This window comes from Pinus tabuliformis, chromosome 3_1 (genome assembly GCF_031772625.1).
Source record: "Pinus tabuliformis cultivar Carrire ecotype Pingquan chromosome 3_1, CPIR1, whole genome shotgun sequence".
NCBI classification, from domain to species: Eukaryota; Viridiplantae; Streptophyta; class Pinopsida; order Pinales; family Pinaceae; genus Pinus; species Pinus tabuliformis.
Window position 1 is genome coordinate 711,356,813 of NC_142301.1, and position 24,532 is coordinate 711,381,344.

The window sequence follows — 24,532 nt, forward strand, 5'->3', positions numbered from 1 at the left end:
TACTTGATGGAAACTCCAGTGGCAAGGCTCTCAGTTTGTTGAAAATTAAGAAGGACGCAGGAAACCAGTTCAGGAGGTGCGTACCCGCAGATACACCATGCAGGGTCCGCGTCCAGAGACGCTGGCCAGCCGTTCAGGGGGTGCGTCCACCCAGTGCACACATTTCAAGGCAGAGAAAAAGCATGTGGGGGTTTCTTGTGTGGTATCTAGCCGACGGTTTTGTGTTTCTATGGTGTCGGCTCGTGGTATTGTTCCATGTTTTGGGGAGGAGCTTGCCTATATAAAGCAAAGGAGTTCATTTGGATTGAGCATTGTCTTTGGTTGAATATCTTATTTGGTGAGATCTAGTCCAGATCTAAGAGGGCGAATCTTCTAATGGACTGTGATCTCTATGGCGCATGATCAGATCTGTAGATCTGACTGTTTGGGTTAGTCTTGAAGTCTTCATATCATTTATATCTGAAGGGACGCAGGTTCAGTGGAAGAAAAGTGCGCCAGGACGCAGGTACTGTAAAGGGCAAGTGCGCCGAGACGCAGCACAGTAGAGAGAGACCTGCGTGGGGACGCAGGGCGATCAAGTTTCAGGTGCGTCTCTGAAGCAGAAGGACGCGGCACGATAGTGTTTTCAGGTGCGTCTCTGTAGCGAAAGACGCGGCGCGATAGTATCTTTGGGTGCGTCCCTGAAGCAACAGAACGCAGAGCAGTCAAAGGAACAGTGCGTGGGCACGCAGCGGAGCAGAAGGATTTCTGCGTGTGGACGCAGAGTAGCAGAAGGTTAACGGCGTCTGGTCGCAGGCCACAGAAAGAAAAACTGCGTCTCTGTTTTAAGATGTTCTGTTGATTGAATTTCTCTATTGATAAGGTGTTCTGGGTTAGTTCTGTTGTTGCTGATCTGATATCTGTAGTGATCTATATCTGTTATGTACTTGTTGATTATCTGATGCTTTATGAAAAGAAGTAGGGGGTTGTAGCTCCCTTCCAGGAGTAGACTGGAAAACGAGAGAGAGAGAGAGAGTTGTAGCTCTCTGCAGGTTGCAGCCTGCGTACTGGTAAAGGACTGCACCAGTACAAAATCATTGTAAAAGAAGTTTCTAAATTGAAAGAAGATAGAGACATATTGCAGCAGGTGGTTTTCACCCACATTGGGTTTCCACCTTACATCTTGTGTTCTTTGGTGTGACTATCTGTTTTTCATGCTCATTATTTTATGGTACTGACATGCTAAAATAATTCAAAGATCAAATAAAGAAGATTTATTAAATTGCTAGATAATACTGATTCACCCCCCCTCTCAGTATTATTTCCAACAATTGGTATCAGAGCGGGTCCTTCAGAGAAGCTTGATCGCTTGAAGGTAGATCGTTCATCATGAGCAACTACGAGAGAGAAGCATCAATCAGGCCACCGATTTTTGATGGGACAAACTTCAATTATTGGAAGGTAAGAGTTACTGCATATCTTCAATCTCTTGGTACAGAAGTTTGGGACATTGTAGAAACAGGCTATGCTTTTCCTTCAGCTACTCCTACAGATCCAGCTGAGAAAAAGAAGTATGAAACAAATGCAAAAGCAGTCAGTACTCTATTAGGAAGTATATCCCAAACATAATTCATGAAGGTAATGCACTTCAAATCAGCAAAAGAGATATCGGACAAAATGGTCACGAGCTATGAAGGAGATGAACAGGTAAAACAAGCTAAACTTCAAACTCTCAGGATTCAATATGAGACTCTCAAGATGTATAATGATGAAAGTGTTGCTAATTATTTTCTTCGGGTAGATGAGATTGTTAATTGTATGAAAAATTTGGGTGAAGAAATAAAAGAGGCTATAGTAGTTCAAAAGATTCTAAGATCATTATCCCCCAAGTTTGAATTAAAGTATCTGCAATAGAAGAAAAAGAAAATCTCCGTGTTCTCACTATGTCTCAGCTACATGGAATTCTAACTACTTATGAAATGAGAAAGGGAGGTCCATCAGACAGAAGGGAAGCTGCTTTTAAGGCATCAGGCAAAGAAGATTACTATGAAGCAAGCCATGTTCCAGAAGAAGAGGAAGAAGAATCAAATTTTGTCAGAAATCTTCAAAGGGGTTCTGGAAGGTTCATAGGTAAGCTACCTTTCAAATGCTTTGCTTGTGGAGGAGTAGGTCATTATGCTGCAAAATGTCCTTATAAGGATAAAGGAAAGGAACCTGCTAGATGGAACAAGAAACAAAGTGCAAATAAGAAAAGCTACTACACCCATGAAGATAGTGATGGTTTATCAAACAGTGATGAAGATGAACAAGGTAATAAATATAAGTTGTTAATGGCATTTGAAGATGATGATTATGAGGATGCTGTAGATGTGAATAACCTCTATGATGAAATTACTAGACTCAAGAGATGTATAGAAGAAAAGAATGTGATCATTGATACTCTACAATTTCAAATTGATGAAAAAGAAAAACATCTTGAAAAACTAGAAGGTGAAATTGTTGGTCTCAGAAAAGAAATTGAGAAAACAAAAGCTATTAATCTTAAGTTTGTCAAAGGATCTGAAACTTTGGATGAGATTATCAATGTGCAGCGGTCTCCTCTAAACAAAACAGGTTTGGGTTACAATGGAGAAACCTCTCAAGCTTCCACCTCAAAAAGTTATCTTGATGCGGCAAGAAGAAATGAGCAGAAGAACAATGAAGATAATCAGGTAAAGCAGGGACAAAATACAAACATAAACTATCAGGGGCAATCCATCTTAAGGGTGAACAAAAGCTACAACCAGCCACAGGTAAAATCTTCTCAGTTTGGTTCAAGAATAGATGAAAATAGAAATTACAATCAGTTGGCAGGTAGATTCAATAACCGCAGAAGCTTCTTCAATGGACAATGCTTTTCTTGCCATAATTTTGGTCACAAAGCAGCTCAATGTGTTGCATATAAAACAATCATGACTAGCGAAGCTCAAAAACAAAGAAGTATGACAGGGATAACAAAAAGGACCTATAACAACTTTTCGGTTCTTGAAAATGAAGTCGAATGTTCTATTTGCAATAACTTTGGTCATGAAGAATCTGAATGCAGGAGCAGGTTTCAGCAGAAAAATGAGCAAGCCTCAAGCACCAAAACATGGAGAATAAAGGAACCTCAAACAGAAAGATGTGGAATAGCATTTTATGCAGAGGGACAGGAAAATCTATGGTACATTGACAGTGGATGTTCGAAGCATATGACAGGTGATAAAGAAAAACTTGAATCTTATTCTGTTCTAGAAAAAGGAAAGAAAGTCTCTTTTGGAAACGATACTCCTGCAATTATAAAAGGAAAAGGCATTGCTCAGTTAAAAGGAAAGGTCAAGGCTGGAAATGTTTTGTATGTTGATGGATTGAAGCATAATCTTCTAAGTGTCAGCCAGATGTGTGATCAAAGGACCGAGGTTATTTTCAGATCGAATGAATGTCTTGTTCGTGATCTTGATACAGGTAAAACAGTACTCAAAGGCAAAAGAACTCCAAATAATCTGTACATATTTGAAGAAGGACAATAACAATGCTATCTGAGCAAGGATGAAGAGCACTGGTTATGGCATCGAAGGTTGGGACATCTAAGCTTCTCACAAATAAGGAAAGCATGCAAATATCAGGCAGTTCGTGATCTTCCAGATATCAAAATTCCTGACAACACCATATGCAGATCATGTCAGTTTGGAAAACAAACCAGGACTAACTTTCCAGAGAAGGAAGGATCAGCTAGCATGCCTCTTGAGCTAGTACATACAGATACATGTGGTCCATTCAGGAAAAGAACACCTAGAGGAGAGGAATACTTGATATTATTTATTGACGATTTCTCCAGGTTTGTCTGGTTAGGACTTATGAAGCACAAAGATGAAGCTTTCGAAAAATTCAAATCCTTCAAAGCCTTGGTTGAAAATGAATCAGGTCACAAAATTAAGTGCCTCAGATCCGACAGAGGTGGGGAATTTACTTCAAATGAATTTTTCGATTTCTGTGATGAACATGGCATAAGGAGAGAATTCTCTACAGCTAGAACTCCTCAGCAAAATGGAGTTGTTGAAAGAATGAACAGAACAATCCAACAAATGGCTCGTGCTATGCTTGATGAATCAGGAACTCCCGCAACTTTCTGGGGTGAAGCTGCACATGCTGCGGTTATTATTCTCAACAAGACAAATGTCCGGGTAAACAGCACTCAAACTCCTCATGAGCTCTGGAGTGGTAAAACTCCTTCGGTAAAGCACTTCAAAATCTTTGGGAGCAAATGCTATATCAAAAATACTGATGAGCAGCTTGGCAAACTTGAACCTAGAGCAGATGAAGGCATTCTTCTTGGTTACTCTCCACATAGCAAAGCATACAAGTGCTACAATAAAAGACTTGGCAGAATTGTTGACAGCATTGATGTGGTGGTTGATGAGAAGGGATACATTCCTAGGCAAGTACATCGGGAAGATATCGAAGAAGATGAAGGCTACCCTCAAAGACAGAATGATGAAGAAGAAGAACCTCAAGAAGAACCAGAGGAGCAGACAAGAATAGAAGAGAAAACTCCATCCAGATATGTTCAGAAGAATCATCCAGAATCTCAGATTGTGGGGCAGAAAGAAGCAGGTGTACAAACAAGAAGAACAGTTGCAGAAGCCTCAAGCTATTTGGCATTACTATCCTCTACTGAACCACAAAATGTGAAAGAAGCATGCAAAGATGAATGTTGGGTAAAAGCAATGGATGAAGAACTTGAGCAAATCGAAAAGAACAACACTTGGGAGCTGGTTCCTAGACCAAAGGATAAGAATGTTATCAGAACAAAATGGGTCTTCAAAAATAAATTGAATGAAAATGGAGAAGTAATTAGAAACAAAGCCAGACTTGTTTGTAAAGGGTATGCGCAGCAAGAAGGAATAGACTTTGAAGAAACTTTTGCTCCTGTTGCAAGACTTGAGGCCATCCGAATGTTCCTTGCTCTCTCAAGTTTTCAAAACTTCAAAGTATTTCAAATGGACGTGAAATCAGCCTTTCTGAATGGAGACTTGGAAGAAGAAGTGTACGTTGAACAGCCAGATGGGTTCATTCTTGGAAATGATCCAAATCTTGTATGCCGATTGAAAAAGGCTCTCTATGGTCTCAAACAAGCTCCAAGGGCTTGGTACTACCGGTTGGACAAATATCTTCATCAACAAGGTTTTTCAAAAGGTTCAGCAGATAGCAATCTGTATATAAAAGTTGAAAATGACAAATTGCTAATACTTGTTGTGTATGTAGATGACATTATTTTTGGCAGCAATGAAGAAGCTATGAGTCAAAGTTTTGCCTTGGTCATGCAGAAAGAATTTGAAATGTCCTTGCTAGGAGAACTGACATATTTCCTTGGTTTGCAAATCCAACAAAAGGAAGGAGGAATCTTTTTATCTCAAACCAAGTATCTCAAATAGATTTTGAAGAAATATGGCATGGAAGATGCAAAACCAGTATGTACACCCATGGTCACAAGATGTAGTCTCAGTGCAAATGATGAATCTGCAGCAGTACATCAACCAACCTACAGATCTATGATTGGAAGTTTACTATATTTGACAGGTACCCGACCGGACATCATGCATGCAGTTGGAATAGTTGGAAGATTTCAGGCAAATCCGAAGGAGACTCATCTTCAGGCAGTAAAGAGAATCTTCAAATATCTTCAAGGGACTCAAAATTATGGCTTATGGTATCCTAGAGATATAGATCTTTCTCTTCATGCTTATACAGATGCAGATTGGGCCGGAAGCGTGGATGACAGGAAAAGCACAAGTGGTGGTGCGTCCTTTATGGGTTCCAGACTGGTATCTTGGTTCAGCAAGAAACAGAGTTCGATCGCCTTGTCTACAGCTAAAGCGGAATATGTTGCTGCTGCATCTTGTTGCACCCAACTTCTTTGGATGATGCAGACTTTGCAGGATTTTCAAATCACTCGTACACCACCAATCCCCATCTTATGTGATAATACAAGTACAATCAGCATCTCAAAGAACCCTGTTATGCATTCAAAAACCAAGCACATACCAAGCAAGTACCATTTTCTCCGGGAATAAGTGCTTGAACAGAAAGTCAAGTTGGAGTATGTTCCTTCCAAGGAACAAGTTGCTGATATTCTCACCAAACCATTGCCCAGGGACACGTTTGAATACCTCAGGCAAAAGCTGGGGGTTGTTGATGCATCATCTTATTGTTGAACATCTTCTTATTGGTGGTATAGGCTCAGGGGGAGCACATAATGCATTGTTGGCATTATGGAGAAGGAGATCTTGGAAATAGCTGCAATATGTCTCTATCTCTTTCATGGTGTTGCAGATCTGGAGGAGCATGAGCTTAGGGGGAGCATACCCTTTGCCCTTGATGTCAAAGGGGGAGAATGAAGCTGAAGTTTGTAAGGTTGCCATCAAGTCCAAAGGGGGAGATTGTTGGCATTATGTTTTCTGGTATGACTGTATGTTACAGATGTTGTACTTGATGGCAACTCCAGTGGCAAGGCTCTCAGTTTGTTGAAAATTAAGAAGGACGCAGGAAACCAGTTCAGGAGGTGCGTACCCGCAGGTACACCATGTAGGGTCCGCGTCCAGAGACGCTGGCCAGCCGTTCAGGGGGTGCGTCCACCCAGTGCACACATTTCAAGGCAGAGAAAAAAAATGTGGGGGTTTCTTGTGTGGTATCTAGCCGACGGTTTTGTGTTTCTATGGTGTCGGCTCGTGGTATTGTTCCATGTTTTTGGGGAGGAGCTTGCCTATATAAAGCAAAGGAGTTCATTTGGATTGAGCATTGTCTTTGGTTGAATATCTTATTTGGTGAGATCTAGTCCAGATCTAAGAGGGCGAATCTTCTAATGGATTGTGATCTCTATGGCGCATGATCAGATCTGTAGATCTGACTGTTTGGGTTAGTCTTGAAGTCTTCATATCATTTATATCTGAAGGGACGCAGGTTCAGTGGAAGAAAAGTGCGCCGGGACGCAGGTACTGTAAAGGGCAAGTGCGCCGAGACGCAGGTACTGTAAAGGGCAAGTGCGCCGAGATGCAGCACAGTAGAGAGAGACCTGCGTGGGGACGCAGGGCGATCAAGTTTCAGGTGCGTCTCTGAAGCAGAAGGACGCGGCACGATAGTGTTTTCAGGTGCGTCTCTGTAGCGAAAGACGCGGCGCGATAGTATCTTTGGGTGCATCCCTGAAGCAACAGAACGCAGAGCAGTCAAAGGAACAGTGCGTGGGCACGCAGCGGAGCAGAAGGATTTCTGCGTGTGGACGCAGAGTAGCAGAAGGTTAACGGCGTCTGGTCGCAGGCCACAGAAAGAAAAACTGCGTCTCTGTTTTAAGATGTTCTGTTGATTGAATTTCTCTATTGATAAGGTGTTCTGGGTTAGTTCTGTTGTTGCTGATCTGATATCTGTAGTGATCTATATCTGTTATGTACTTGTTGATTATCTGATGCTTTATGAAAAGAAGTAGGGGGTTGTAGCTCCCTTCCAGGAGTAGACTGGAAAACGAGAGAGAGAGAGAGAGTTGTAGCTCTCTGCAGGTTGCAGCCTGCGTACTGGTAAAGGACTGCACCAGTACAAAATCATTGTAAAAGAAGTTTCTAAATTGAAAGAAGATAGAGACATATTGCAGCAGGTGGTTTTCACCCACATTGGGTTTCCACCTTACATCTTGTGTTCTTTGGTGTGACTATCTGTTTTTCATGCTCATTATTTTATGGTACTGACATGCTAAAATAATTCAAAGATCAAATAAGGAAGATTTATTAAATTGCTAGATAATATTGATTCACCCCCCCTCTCAGTATTATTTCCAACACATACATTTCATCATTAACAAAAGATTTAATGAGAGCTAACGCTTTGGCATTCTTAACTTCCCATTTTGCTAGTGCAACTATATCTGTGGGTTTATTTGGCTTAATATCACCATCACATATATCATGCCACCGTTCATTATAAATGAGAGTGCTTTCGATGAGGCGTTGCCATGTTTTGTAAGATTTTGTGCCTTCAATTTTGTCGAAATTAGAAAACAAATTAGTCAACTTTGACATTGTAGTGTTGAAGCTTCACACCAAGAATCAAGCTCAAAAAAAATATCAATATGGGAAACACAACATGAAACACACTATGCAAAAATAAAAAAATGATCTATCGGGGCTTGGCCTTGACCCTCGTATAGTCATTTAAATAGGAGAAAAATGACTGAGATTTGCACTTGGCTCTAGTCAATTTCTCAAATTTTTACAAGGTAGCTTTCGAAATTTGACTTTTACAATGCTCTTGCAAATCCTGGTTAAAAAAATTACCCACCATCAAAGTAAAATTACTTTTAGTTACAATGCCACACTTATCTCTCCAAAAAAAAAATTACAAATAAAATCTCCCTATTACTCCAAAATGTTACTCGCAATAAATTCCCAAAATACAAAAACTCACCATATCTCTTCAAAATAAAATATTCCTTATCTCTCCAATAAAAATTTACAAAATTAAAAAAATATAACTTATCGCTCCAGCAAAGGCTTCTTCACTTCTTAGATTCAACTTTAAACTTCCAAAAAAAAACTTTAAGAAGCTGGAATTTTTTTTACTTGCTTTCCTCCACATTGGGTGCTGGCTGGCTCAAGCTGGCTTCTTACTGGATCGCGCTAGCTGGCTTCTACTGGTTCTTTCCGGATGGGGAAATTTAAATGAAAATGGTGGAAGGATTCTTCTTGTAGCATTCGCTCACTTCATATTTCTTCCGAAAAGGAAGGCAACGGACATGCCAAAATCTGATTCTTTTGCATAATATTCTTCAGATTTCAGCGAGGATCAGGAAAATGAAAATGAGAAAACCTTACCAATGAAAATCGCCTCTGATAATGGCACTTACTCTTCTCCAAATATAGGGGAGGCGGAAACCCCAAGCCATCCTGTGAAAATTTCACACATCAAGGTCCCAAGGCCGAAAACTCCTATAACTCTGGTGATCCCCACAGTCAGAGTGAGGCATGTAATCAGGAGCGAGGATGATATTCGGATTAATGTAGAATCAACCTTTCTCATTAACAAAGTTGTGGAGAAGTTCTTGGAATAGTTTGTTGTGGACTCATTCAAACATACTATGGAGGAGACGTATGAGTTTCTTGCAGACTTTATGTCGGAGAAAGTTAAAGAAACAGATTTCTACACTGCAGGAGATGGTAGAAGCCCGCATGCCATTGAGTTACAACCATTGGGTTACAGGGATCAGTGCACCCATCTGCACATTCCCCACAACGTTTATCTGCTGGCCCAACAACCCTTCAGCTGACCAAGGAGAATTTCCCCATCAGTTTGCTGCTGGGAAGCCTAGGTCTCCGTTCATCATTATCTAATTTGCCGTGTGTACTCCTTATTCACAACCATATCTGTAATGGATATATGTTTTTGTTTTCGTAGGTAATGACCATATTCCATAAATTTTCTTTGTAAACAGAGCAAAGGCAACAGTCCCTTAGGCGATTTATATGTTTTAAATGACCAATCCCATACTGATCTACGATGTTGTGGATGAAAATGACGACTGGAAGCTCACAATCGTGGAGCTCTGTGTCTTCTTAAACAAACTCGGATTAAGCATGTCTGATGAAGATGTAGAATCTATTAATGGCCCACTATCTACTAGTGAGGATGTGCTTAACATGGCCAAACATCATGTTGAAGCGGAGCAGATAACAAAAGTTCAAGATATAGAGGCAATTTTTATTTTTATTTTTTTTATTTTTATTTATTTATTATTATTATTATTATTATAATAAAAAAGGATTTTAGGATTTAAAAATCTAAAATCAATAATAAAATTTCTTTTCCTTTTAAACAAAAAAACTGGACAATTTCCATAGCAATCATTTGTTCATCAATTCAATGGAGTTTTCCAAGAACTTGTAGAGCTGGAATATCCTCCTAACATCAGCTGCAGCATTACTGGAGCTCCGATACCACAATAATGGCAGAAGTGTCCTCAGTCACGTAATTTTATTAATAAGAAAAACAATTACATTTGGAATTTTGTAAGAGTTTACACCCGAACAACCAAACACTCTTGCAATGAGCTATTTATAATCTCAATTTCCTAACTACCTCTAATTATGGATCACTTATGAAATAACAAGTGTCCTCTTACAATAAAAGCTATTCAAACAACTTACTAACAATTCTCCTAAATTAGAGCCTAAGATATGACACGTCTGTAGAGTCATATCTTTTACAACAATATACTAATTTTAAATGTCTCCATTAAATAATTAAAGATTCTAGATTAATAATTATTCATTTAATATCTTAAATTAATAATTATTTTATTCTAACTTAATAACCTATGATAATATTTATTTTTGGACCATCTAACAATTCACGTGTAGCAACCAGATGTCAAGGAACATAAAAATGTTTTCCAATCTACATGAAAGTGTGAAATATGAAGTGACATTAGGGACTGATAGCAAAGTCCCTGCCATGGAAAAAGGAAGAGTTAATATCCAAACAAAGAAGGGGGAGAAGGATTACATCTCAGATGTTTACATTGTCCCTAGTTTGTAGCATAACCTTATAAGCATTGGACAACTCATGCAAAAGGGATACAATGTGTTTTTTAAAAATGATGAGTGCACAATTTTTGATAGGCCTCCAAGTAGAAAATTGGTTGCAACGGTTCAAGTGACAAACAATAGAATGTTTCCCCTAAAGATAAGATCATATTTGAAAGAGGAAGGTGCACAAGAACAACTATCAACAAACTCACAACGGGATGGAAGAAAAGATGCAGTTGTTACACAAGTGAACTATCAAGCAGAGGTCAAAGATGAAAAATATTGGTTATGGAATTTGAGATTTGGACATCTCAACTTTGGAGGTTTGAATTTGATGCATAGAAAAGGCATGGTGAAGGGACTACCCCTCATAGAAAAACCAGACAGCTTATGTGAAGGATGCATCTTGGGAAAACAACATAGAGAGATATTTCCAATAGAAAAGTCAATAAGGCAAAGGCCCCTTTGGAGATTGTCCATTCAGATTTATGTGGACCAATGCAGACACCATCAATTGGTGGTAGCCATTATTTATTGACCTTCATAGATGACTACATAAGGAAGACATGGGTCTATCTCCTAAAACATAAAAATGAAGTGTTTGAGCGCTTTCGCCAATACAAGGCTCTTGTTGAGAAGCAAAGTGGACACTACATCAAAGTCGTTAGGACTGATAGAGGTGGAAAATACATCTCAAATGACTTCCTTCGATTTTTCGAGGAGCATGGAATTCACAAGCAATTTACAACAAGGTATACACCTTAGCAAAATGGTTTTGTTGAAAGGAAGAATAAGACCATTATGTAAATGGAAATGAGTATGTTGAAGGCAAAGAATTTTCCAAATGATTATTGACTGAATTTGTTGCTTGTGCAGAATATATCTTGAATAGATGTCCAACCAAAAGTGTCCAGAATGTAGTTCCTGAAGAGGCATGGAGTGGAAGAAAGCATAGTGTCACTCACATGAGAGTCTTTAGTTGTGTGGCATATGCATATGTCCCGGATGAGTTGAGGAATAAGTTGGACAATAAGGGAGAGAAATGTATATTTGTTGGATACAGTGATGAATCCAAGGCATACAAGATGTACAATGCATCAAACAAGAAGGTCATAATCAATAGAGATGTGCAGTTCATAGAAGAGGAAGCATGGGATGAAATTTTAGAGAAGATCGTCAATGTGAAATCATGTAAACCACATGAGGACAAAGAGGAATTTACATCCGCAAGAAATTCCTCAACAGTGACTCCCTTTACTCCTATTCAAGCGCAACACAGCAGGAAGCAAGCAACACCATTAACAAATAATAGGACAGTGTCGCGCAGTCAAGCAATTTCTTCTCCAAGCATGCCGCAAATCACAACACCAAGTGACATGTCAAGACCATCTTCAGCAAGCACAAGAAGACCAAAATTCAAAAATTTAAATGAAATCTATGAGCAAGATGAAGTTGATAGTAGCGTTGGTCTAAATGCCTTATTTGCATTGTTTTATCATGTAGATGACCCAATCCATTTTGAAGATGCAGTCAAAGAAGAAAAATGGGTTGTGACAATGGAGGAAGAAATAAAAGCAATAGAAAAGAATGACATATGAGAGTTAGTGAACCTTCTGCAAGGAAACGAATTCACTGGAGTGAAGTGTGTATATAAGACCAAGAGAAATGTCAATGGTAAGATTGAAAGGAATAAAGCGAGGCTAGTTCTCAAAGGATACAAGCAGCGGCATGGAAGAGATTATGCAGAGACGTTTGAGCTAGTCACGAGGATGGAGACAGTGCGTACAGTTGTGGCGATTTCTATGCAACATAAATGGAAAGTGTATCAAATGGACGTAAAATCAACACTCTTGAATGGAGTGCTAAAAGAGGAAGTTTATGTTGCACAACCACCTGGTTATGAGGTTGAAGGAAAAGAAGACAAGGTGTACATGTTGAGGAAAGATTTTTATGGGCTGAAGCAAGCACTGCATGTATGATATAGTAGGGTAGATGCTTACTTGTTGGACAATGGCTACGACAAATGTGATAGTGAGCTGACTCTCCACATCAAAGAAAGTGATGGTAAGATTCTTATTGTTATCTTATATGTATATGATCTGATTTTAATAGGAAGTGATGATTTCCTCATCGCTGATTTCAAAGAAGTCATGAAGAGTGAATTTGAAATGACTTACTTGGGGGGGTTAAGGTATTTTTTGGGCATAGAAGTGAAGCAAACAGGGAATGGTATTTTTATCCCTCAAGCAAAGTATGTAGCAGACATTTTGGAAAGGTTTAATATGCAGAACAACAAGCCTGCACCAACTCCAACTGTCATGGGGTTGAAGTTGAGTAAAGAATATTGCAGCAGCAATGTCAATCTCACATTATACAAAAGTTTGATACGCAACTTGATGTATTTGACCGCCACTAGATTGGATATAATGTATGCGTTGAGTTTGGTGTCGAGGTTCATGGAGACATCTAAGGAAACACATTAGAAAGCAGCGAAAAGGATTCTAAGGTATGTCAATAGGACAAAACATTATGGTATTTTATACACCGCAACAGTCGATTTCAAGCTAGTTGGTTACACTAATAGTGATTGGGTAGGAAGTGTCGATGACAAAAAGAGCACGCCAGGATATGTTTTTCATTGGGGTTCTTGAGCCATTTCATGGGCCTCCAAGAAGCAACCAATAGTGTCGCTATCAAAAACAGAAGTTGAATATGTCACCGCAACAACAAAAACATATCAAGCAGTTTGGATGAGAAGGATGTTGAGGGATCTCTGCCACGACCAAGTGGGAATGACAACTATTCTTTGTGACAACACTTCCGCAATTGCATTTTCAAAGAATTTTGTTTTTCACAAGAGGACCAAGCACATTGATGCGAAATATCATTTTATTAGAGAGTTGATTAACAATGATGAAATTGTGTTGCAGCATTGCAAGTTAGAGGAACAATTTGCTGATATTTTCACGAAGCCATTGGCGCGTGACAATTTTTTTTATCTCAGAGACTACTTGGGAATCGTTAATGGCAGTAGTTGTGATTCAGGGGGAGTGTTTGAAATATTAATCCCAACCACCGCCTTAAACACACTGTCAAACACCATGCTTTACGAGTCAACAACTGCAGGGTTGCAATTTTTCTTGCAGGCGAAAGAACTAAAGTCTGAGCAGAAGTACATTGTTGACCATTCCTCAACACAGTGGAGAGTTTAAGGCACTTAAGGAATTTTGGTAAATACATATGGGCAAGTATTCACTTTGCGACTGTTACCCACACTCCATAACAATTGCAAGTTCAGAAACCCATTTATTATGTAAAATCGCCCATGCTATGTATTGTAGGAATTTACAGGGTAAGTTCCACAGAAAGAATACCAAAAGGACACCGCTCACAACCAGATCTCAAATCAATACACCAGTATTTTTGACGTGGTTAAAACCCTCAGAGTGCAAGGAGGGAAACAGTCCACGGCCTGTCCCAACGTGGGTACTACAGGCAATTTATTAATCAAAGAATGAAAATTTACATAAGCTTCTCTCATGCACGGATTACTCGAACAATGACCCTCCATGCGCTTTAAATAGAACTCATGGACCAATCGGGTGTCAAGCCACGGATCAAGTGTCGGTAATACCGAGGTGAGAGTGAACCGTCGGATCACTACATATCGTGACCGTCGGATTGTAAGTTACAAAATGTACAACGGTAAAGAAACACACTTTACCTAACTCTAACCTAACTCTATACTAGACCAAGTTGAACTTAACTATATCCTATGTGTCGGAATATCCTAACATCCCCCCTTAAGAACAACTTGGGATAGGATTGAAGGATTTACAAATATGACACAATAGGAGAAGGAAGGAGGCACTAGAGCCTATCCCCCCTTAGTGACAACTTCCTGAACTCCAAGCATATATCGAAGTTTAGTGAACTTCGCCTCTGTGAGAGCCTTTGTGAAGATGTCTGCAACCTGATCATCTGTTGGACAATATTGCACTTCAAGAACATGGTCATGAATGAGCTTTCTGATGAAGTGCATGTGTAGTTCAATGTGTTTGCTGCGCTGATGCTGGACTGGATCTTTGCATAGCTGAATGGCACTTTGATTATCACACCAAAGTGTGGTTGGATGCTGCTGCTCAAAGCCAAACTCTGATAGGATCTGACGAAGCCACAAGGCTTCCTTACTAGCTTCCACGGCACCACGATACTCTGCTTCTGCTGACGAAAGAGAAATTGCAGCCTGTTTCTTACAAGCCCATGTAATAGGTCCTGAACCAAGAGTGAAGACATAACCGGCAGTAGACTTCCGATCATCAGGGTCACCAGCCCAATCAGAATCAGTGAAACCAACTAACAGAGGAGCTGCTTTGGCACTGTAATGAATCCCAAACTGTACTGTACCTCGATCATAACGAAGTATTCTTTTAGCTGCTTTCCAATGACTTTCACGGGGGTTTTGCATAAAACGAGCAACAAGGCCAACAGCAAAGGAAAGATCAGGACGAGTATGGGTTAAATACAAGAGTTTTCCGACAAGTTGACGGTATAAGGTAGCATCAACTTCAGGAGAAGTACAAGAGACTGAAAGTTTGACTCCAGACTGAAAGGGAGAAGGGGCTGGCTTACAGTCTTCCATGTGAAAATGACGAAGAATATCACAAGCATACTTGGACTGGGAAAGGAAAATACCCTCTTGGGATTGCAAGACTTGAAGACCGAGAAAATAGTGTAAGTGGCCTAAGTCTGTCATTTCAAATTTCTTTTTAAGGCTTGACTTCACATGGTTTATAAGGTTGGGATCACTACCAGTAAGAATAAGATCATCAACATAAAGAACAAGGATGATAAGAGAGTTGCCCACTTTCTTGGTGTAGACAGTATTGTCAGAATGACACCTAGAAAAGCCAGATTCTAAAAGAAAGCTATCCATTTTGGCATACCAAGCCCGAGGAGCTTGCTTGAGGCCATAAAGGGATTTCTTAAGTCGACAAACAAGGCTGGAGTCTGTTTGTATGAAGCCAATGGGTTGTTCCATATAGATTTCTTCCTGCAAGTCCCCATGCAAGAAGGCAGATTTAACATCCATCTGATGGACTTCCCATTTTAAAGAGGCAGCAAGGGAAAGAACAAGGCGGATAGAGTTCATTTTGGCAACAGGGGAGAAGGTTTCAGTGTAGTCAATGCCTTCAACCTGTGAAAAGCCCTTAGCAACGAGACGAGCTTTATGTTTATCAACTTTCCCATCTGGTCCATACTTGGTTCTGTAAACCCATTTACATCTAACAAGTTTGCGTCCCTTTGGTAGAGGAACAAGATCCCATGTATCATTTGTCATCAATGAATGATATTCTTCATTCATAGCTGCTTCCCAATGTGGATGGCCTGAAGCTTCTGCAAAAGTGTCAGGATCATGATTTACTGGAGCTTGAGCCAGTAAAGAAGAGGCTCTTTCAAATTGAGAACGAAATAAGCAGAGAGAAAATAACAGTAAACTGCAAAAAAACACTGTATACCTCCCGATCTGAAAAATGACGCAGCTAGGGCTACCGGAAACCTTTTCGCATGAAACGAAAGGGGTTCCTCACTGGAACAGATGCTCCGAACGCAACAGAGCAGTCCTCTCGGCCCGAAAGCAGTCAGAAACAGCAGATCTAGGAAACGACAGCCGCATGCAGTTCTACCGGCTTCAGATTTGGATCACCAACGGACGCGGCCCTCAAATAGCTCTGATACCATGTAGGAATTTACAGGGTAAGTTCCACAGAAAGAATACCAAAAGGACACCGCTCACAACCAGATCTCAAATCAATACACCAGTATTTTTGACGTGGTTAAAACCCTCAGAGTGCAAGGAGGGAAACAGTCCACGGCCTGTCCCAACGTGGGTACTACAGGCAATTTATTAATCAAAGAATGAAAATTTACATAAGCTTCTCTCATGCACGGATTACTCGAACAATGACCCTCCATGCGCTTTAAATAGAACTCATGGACCAATCGGGTGTCAAGCCACGGATCAAGTGTCGGTAATACCGAGGTGAGAGTGAACCGTCAGATCACTACATATCGTGACCGTCGGATTGTAAGTTACAAAATGTACAACGGTAAAGAAACACACTTTACCTAACTCTAACCTAACTCTATACTAGACCAAGTTGAACTTAACTATATCCTATGTGTCGGAATATCCTAACATGTATTAATGTTTTCTCTCATGAATTAATGAGTAAAAGTTGTATGTTTGGTTAAATATGAATGTAAAATCCATTTGCAAGTTTGGGCAAGTACAAGGGAGTCGAGTTGTAAGTCTGAGAGGTAGTGAGGAGAAAATCATGGAGGAAATATTGGTGGGCTACTGAAAACAAGTTTTAAGGAGTTTTAGAGACAATTACTCCACAACCCCAGTGAAGCTTAAATCGCAATAAGCTTTTTTGTGTTTTACTTAGCAACATCCTCCAATTTGCCATGCGGATATATTTACATATGCTTTATATTATAATTCAAATTTTGGTTTGTTTCCATGTGGCCTTAAGTCTTCATGAGTAAATTTACCGCAACCATTTTGATTTTACTCTATTTTGTTGTGCGTTAAATTTCTAGCCTCTGTGTAGTTGCGATGTTCTTGCCACAACTGCAGTTTTGCAATTTCTAATCCTATAAAGTTTTCTAACAGAAAGTGGGATGTGGGAATGTGGAAATGGGTGAGTTGGGATTTAGTATTGTTTACTGAAAGCGTATTGAATGTGGAAATGGGTGGGTTGGGATTTAGTATTGTTTACTAAAAGCGTATTGAGCCATTTCTGGGACTCGATACTGGGTAGGTGTTGCTAATTTATAGTTATGGTATTAAGTATTTTATAACCCTAGGGATTAAAGATAGAACAACTATCGTAATGGATGTTTCATGTTACCATAATAGGAAAAATATTTGAAGCATCAGCGATGCCATAGCTGTAAAATCGCAGGCAATCTTTGGCTGTGATTATACATCCTTATATTGGTATCACACTTTTGAGTTAAATAATGTGATTTTTTTCCTTGGTGATGATGACAAAACTAGACTGTGTGCTTATGGTATAAGTTCTTGCTTCCTAATCCATGCATCTTTTATTTAATATTTTTTTAATTTTATATTAAAAAATTATTATACATGTTTCGTCTTTACTTTTTTAATATTTCAATGTTATTAGATTACTAAGAAGATATATTGTAATTAACTAAAGGTTAAGTTTTTCTATCTCTACATTAATTAGGAAATTTACGAATTAATTTTAAAAAAATTTAACATTCATTTATTATAAAAATATAAATAAAATTATGAATTAATTTTAAAATATTCTAACATTCATTTATTATAAAAATATTTATTTATAATTTTGATATTTTTAAAATAATAGTTCTATTAATTAGAAAAAATTAAAAACTTTTAATATTGAATTTATAAAAAAATAAAACTATTTATCTATAATTTTAATATTTTTAAAATAATAATTTTAATAGTTTTACTAGATTTATATTAATTAGGAAATTTATGAATTGATTTTAAAAAATCTAACATTAAATTTATAAAAATAATAATTTAAACTTATTATAAAATTATTTATCTAAGATCACATATTTTTCATGTTTTTAAAATAGTAATTTTAATATTTTTATTGGTTCAACATTAAATTTGCTAAAGACAAATTTTATTTGTCTCTAATTTTAATATTTTTAAAATAATAATTTAAATTTGTTATAAAATTATTTATTTATAATTTTAATAATGAATTAAAATTAAAATTTTATTAATTTTAACTAATTAAAAAATTGTAAATGTATTTTAAAAAATTCAATGTAAATAATTTAAAATATTAAAATAATTGTTTTAATGTGATTTGATAAAAAGTTTTTAATGGAAAGCTTATTTCCTAAAATAGAAGTTTAGTAGATAATAATGTTATTAATCAAATATATATTAAATATTAATTATTGATTTTTTGTGATGTAATTATTGTTTTTACTAGTTGTTTATGGTATGATTTTTTGGAAAGTTTTAGATTTTTCTAGACTGATTTCTCTAAAATCCAGCAGAATTTCAGTGAAATCACTAGCTTGATGGATAACCCTTTACAATAGAAGTGTCCTAGAGGTTTTTCAGGGTGCTTAATCCATATATTGTAAAAAAAAACTAGTTTAGGTAATACAAATCAAAATTTCTCTACAATTTTTTCAGTAGAATTCCAACATCAAAAACTCCAAAAAGTAAGACAACTCCTTGTTTTTAATTGAAATTTGGAAATAATAAAGTAGAATTTTGTGTTGTCTCTTGGATATATTTTCTAGTTAAATTTGCCAAAAATCGTTAGTTTTATTTGTGAATTCTATATAATCTTACTGTCTTAGAAATTTATGCATTAAATTCATTTTTACAAATTTTAAACAAAAAAATTTGTGATCTCACCAAAATGTATTTGATCCCATTCTTATAAAAAAAAACTAAAACATAATAATTAATTATAACAAAATTCAGTAATTAAAATAATATATACACTTGTGTTAAGTGGTTACAACATCATTGTGCTAAAAAAACATTAACATTGCTAGCACTTGACTCTTGTTTTATTTTAATCATCCTCGTATTTATTTTACTGAAAATTAGTACATAAATCTCTTTTTTTTATTATATATCAATGTTATTATTAAGAATTAAAGATATTTGCATATTTTCGTCATTTATTTTTAATAATAATTTTTTTTATCTAAAGCTATATTTAAACCTTGTCTAAAATTTCACATTTATATATTATAAATTACCTCGTTTGAAATTTCATATCTATATATATTATAAATTCACTATACCACTTATTAGTAAGTCCATATTAAAACTAATAAAGTAAATTTGAAACATAACATTGAAACATGCTCGTGCAGGAATACATAGAAGTGTGCTGCAGCCCTGGAAAAACCCGTTTATTAACATTTTAGCCCATGAACGTAAATCGGTGGAATAGGTTCTCCAAGCCGAGAAGGCTTACCCTATCATATTTCTACCCAGGCCAACATAAATTAAATGATTAGCCAATAGGCAAATAAGCAATCATGGGTATCCAAGTTTGCATCTCAGTGTTATTCGTTTACTGCTTATCGCAGATGAAAGGGCCGTTGCTACTTAATTCATAAGAAATCGACATGAATAATCGTTGTTATTTATTGGCTGTTTTAATGAAATAAACTAATAAAAAACGAATTATTAAATTATTTATAATGTTGATATTAAATTATTGATATAGTGTTAATAAATATTAATGATGTTATTGCCAATTGGGGTTGTCTCGGATGATTGGAGGAAGGAATGGAATCATTTTTATTGAAGTTCAATTTGTGCGAATGAGGTAATAGATATTGACATTATTAATTTAATTACCAATAATTATTACGTAAATGGTAGGGATTTAACCTCCATGGAATATTTTAGAATATTTATATTAGTATACACAAATCATCTGACATATGTCTTTTTTACTCACACTCTCTCACCTCCCATGGATCCCACCAAGGATGTGCGCTGGAGATGACCCAACTTTCAAGGTACCATTATGGAAATGGGATCAGTTTTTTCACTTTTTTCCCCTCTTCCAAAATTCAAAGCAACTGCTTGCATCTGTCTCGTCAAGTCCTTTCCAGTGAAATAATTTTTCCTCATTCGGGTTCTGGAACCAAAAATTATGGTCGATTAAACTTTGGGCTATTAGGTCTGGTCACACCTTCCTGACCTGCCACGTGGCACCCATGTGACTCTCATGTGGCTACCAAAGACACAGTCATCTCATCACCACATCGCAGCTTCGCCCCCTGCTATCAACTCGTTTATGACTTCCCATTACTTACGAGACCCAATGCATATATTGTTGCATTACAATGCCACGATGTCTGTTACATAGGTATTAGGCCTACAATGCCACCTCACCCCGGAAATAAAATCTCGAGGGTTTTTCCTTGAGTTTCTCTTCGAAAAATTCTGGGGTGCCTCACGCTGACCCTGTCGAGGTTACATGACAATCTCAACATTCTATCATATACTCAACATAAAGGATAGGCCTTCCCCGTTGCTTATGCATAAGGTTATTCACATCACACAACTCCTCACCCCACTGAACAAGCCCCATGAGCGCCATGTCACCCCGAGACTAAAATCTTGGGACTTTCTACCATGCCCTCCTTCTAAAATACCTAGGGTACATGGTCTGGGGTGACATCACTAGTCCCAAAAATGTCATGGTGACATCATCCTTTGTCTCACCCTACCCACAACAAGTGCCACATAATTATTTGTTCCACTTAAGGCTCTAGGCCCCTTGCAAATTGCATAATTTTCATCATATGGTAAATGTGGCGTTTTCCATAGTCTTTCACCAAGCATTGACATCGGCCCCACTACCACATCATTCATGGATTTCAAATCCCTTGAGTTCTAGCTTGGGCTCCCTTCGAAGCCATCGGGATGCCAAACCCTCAGATTCCATCCAACAATGAGAAAATGTTTACAACACCAACAACCTAGATCGAGTCGAGAGGTCACTCGACCCCATAATGCCACCTCGTACTGGGTATTGAATCCCAAGACTTTCCCCCCTCGTGCTCTATTTGAAATTCGCAGGGAGAAACCTCTTGGGTCATCAGCAATTATACAATGCTCAACCCTTAACCACTGAGATTCCTCCTACTTAAGCACTTAGTGATGGTGCTTTATCATAGGGTTTAACAGGGTTTAAGCCATTTCATCTAGGGTTTCCTCCCTCCCTCACACATATGGATATGTATAGGTATAGTTGTGCAACTCCTTTCGGGTTATCCCTCCTTATCTTTCTAAGACTTAGCCATGGCCATTAAACCAATATATATATATATACTACACTATCTCTTCTAATATTTGTAATAAAATAAGGCGAACTCAGCATATAATAGGAAATTAAGGCACATAGTTATCCCTCTTGAGCTTTTGAGTGAATATTAGCCTATCGTTGCCATATATAAACACACACACACATACACATATACACACACATATTTGTGTATTTACAAATGTATCTCGCTTGAGCTTATAACTTAGAATTTAAGGCATAATAACTAAATCCTTTCAGTCAGGTGATCATTTAATTAACAAAGATGTTCCCATATTCCATATTCATACTTTTTAGGTCGCCATTCCTCATATATTGCCCAAAATGTAATAATATTCATTTACACCTGAATTAACACTCCTCAATATTAACATGAGCAATAAACCCACATATTAAACATATGCATGATATTCAAAATGTGGAGGCTTAAATAAACACTTATCTCATGAAGTGCGATTTGGAAATTGAGATTGAGACATCAACTCTCCACCCAACCTTAGACAAGATACAACCACATTTACTTGTAGTTGTTGATGAGTCCCATCAATAGGTACATTTTGAAGATTAATATGCCACCCTCCAGCCTTAAAACTACCGTTCTCTTGCATTAATTCACATTTTCGTTATATTATTCTCAGTAAGAAGAGTAAAAGGTGTTTTTCATAGTATGTGGCCTAATGTGGTTTAATTGCAAGAAAATGAAGCCTTTTTTAGTCTATTACTATGAAGGGGCTTAATGGAGACAACTATGAGAGAATCTAGGGGGTTTTTCCACCTCCTTAACTCCCTAAACTCGACTTGGGATCACCATATCCTCTCTAACAAGTTTGCTTTCATTAACATCAGAGTGACTCCTAGTCCAAGTAAAGGTCAAGAAGGACAATATCCACCATTTCCAAGTTGAAGGAGCGAACCATTCCTACTTTCAAGGGAGCTTCTTGAGCTTCCATTTTGTATAAATAAACTAGAATAAGATCTCATTAGGATTCAAAGTTTTATTTTCAGATAGGTGTAGCTATTAAGATCCAAGCTTGACATTGTTATTTTCAACTTTTATGTGATGTATTAGACCTGCATTTTTTGATAATGATGAGTTAAATTTTAATTTTCATATGGGTTAGTTTCATAGGGATGAGACCCTTAGGCTTGGGCCAAACCCAGAGGCTTTGGTCCCTCTTCTTGTACTTATGTTTGTTCTTGATTCTAATAATTTCATCTTTTCTTACATTTTAGTACAAATTAACCTATAAAATATTGTGGTTCCAGCCTCTACATCACCTCTCTTGCTGGAGAATGAGTCGAAGGATTCACAACAAAAATCAAAAGAGATTGTGTTTATGATTACTTGGAAACAAAATAGTGTTAGTTGTCATGTTTTTCATTTTCTTTCTATAGTTTAGAAGTTATTTTAGTGATTAGATTAGTGGTATTGCATGAGTTAGATCTCATTGATGGGCCTACATGCCCTATTATTAGGTTTATTTTCACAAGTTATGTAAACAATTTTCATTTTAATGAAAAATGTTTGTTTTTTCTGTCTAAAAAAAACCATGTGATTGCAACTCTTTTCTATTGGGGGTAAATTTTTCTCTCTCCACATTATTTTATTTTATCGAGCTAGTGGGTATAGTAGTGATCAACCAAAACCTAGCCTTCAACATTACAAATAAAGGCTTCATGATCTTCATCTACCATTGCACATAAAGTCGCATTAACAAGATGTTGAGCGCACCCGAGACATAGGTGATGTGCCACTAAATGGGTTCATTGATCTCAAGGATTTCGTGGTTTTTATTCAGAAGAATAAGTTGAGGGAATATCCTTATCAAACCTAAGAATCCCGTTCACCACACAATATCCTTGCTCTTCGGCTACATGGAGTTTCATTGATGGGAAAAAAAGAGAGGTACAAGGATGTAATAGATCTGACCTGCAATATATGAAATAATGCCAATATACCAAATAACTATAAACAAACATAAAATATAGAAATGTTTCTTTATTAATATTGAACCCTTGAGATAGGACAACACCATACAATCACTCCTTAAGGAAGGAAAACACTCCATAAGCGATATGCTTTTTCATACAATATTCCTTGACATCTCTCAATGGGGAGTTTCTAGCCTCTATATATAATTCATATATACAATACCATGGGTCATTACCATGGTTCTCTCAATACCATATATCTAATACCATGGGCTTACCTTATAACTATGGCCCATCTCATTATTACATTATTCCCTTGGGTACCTCTCTCTGTACCCCATACTATCCCCCTAGGTACACTACATTCCACCCCCATTAAACATGTTTCATCCTAGAAACATAAGAAGAACACAAATAATAAGATCTACTCAAAAGCGTAGTCCACTAGTACCATGCACGTGCATCTAGCCATCTAAGAGAAAGGTGAACCTTCGATCTAGCTGGTGCCTCACTCGCTTGAGATGGAAGTTGACCCTGACGGCTCTTCTGTGTTGATGTGTTGTGGGTGGTTCATCACCCCTCTCTATCTATCATGTGGGGGTTGTTGTCCTTGTTTCTAATTCGTTTCCATCTTATTGGTTGTTTTCTTGCTGGGTGATGTGGGTGGTTATATGCTGAAGTTTTAACCAATGGAGTATCTTCCTTTAATTCACCACCTAATTGAGCCTAATTGGTATCTGGTACATGTTGTGGCGCCTATTGTTGTTTCTTATCTTCCAAGATCTCTTCAACCATAGATTCCTCATCTGATGTGTCAGACCCTGGAACATCTTCTACTTTAGCCTCCTTGGACACTACCTATTTATTGATGGAAATATCCTGTAATGTAATTTTCTTATTTCTATACCAAAGCTTCAGGAATTTCTTTTGCACATTAATATTGATAGTACCAACAGATTCCATCCAAGGGTATCCCAAAACAACATCCACGTTGGCTTATGGGGGGCTAACCTAGGTTCAATGTTAGTTAGCCAAACAAAACCCTACACTACTAGCCCTTTCGGCATCAGCTGGCGAAGCGCAGAACGAAGTCTCACCCGAAGCAGTATGGGGGGATGCTGGAACCAAATTTCCACACCCTTGAGA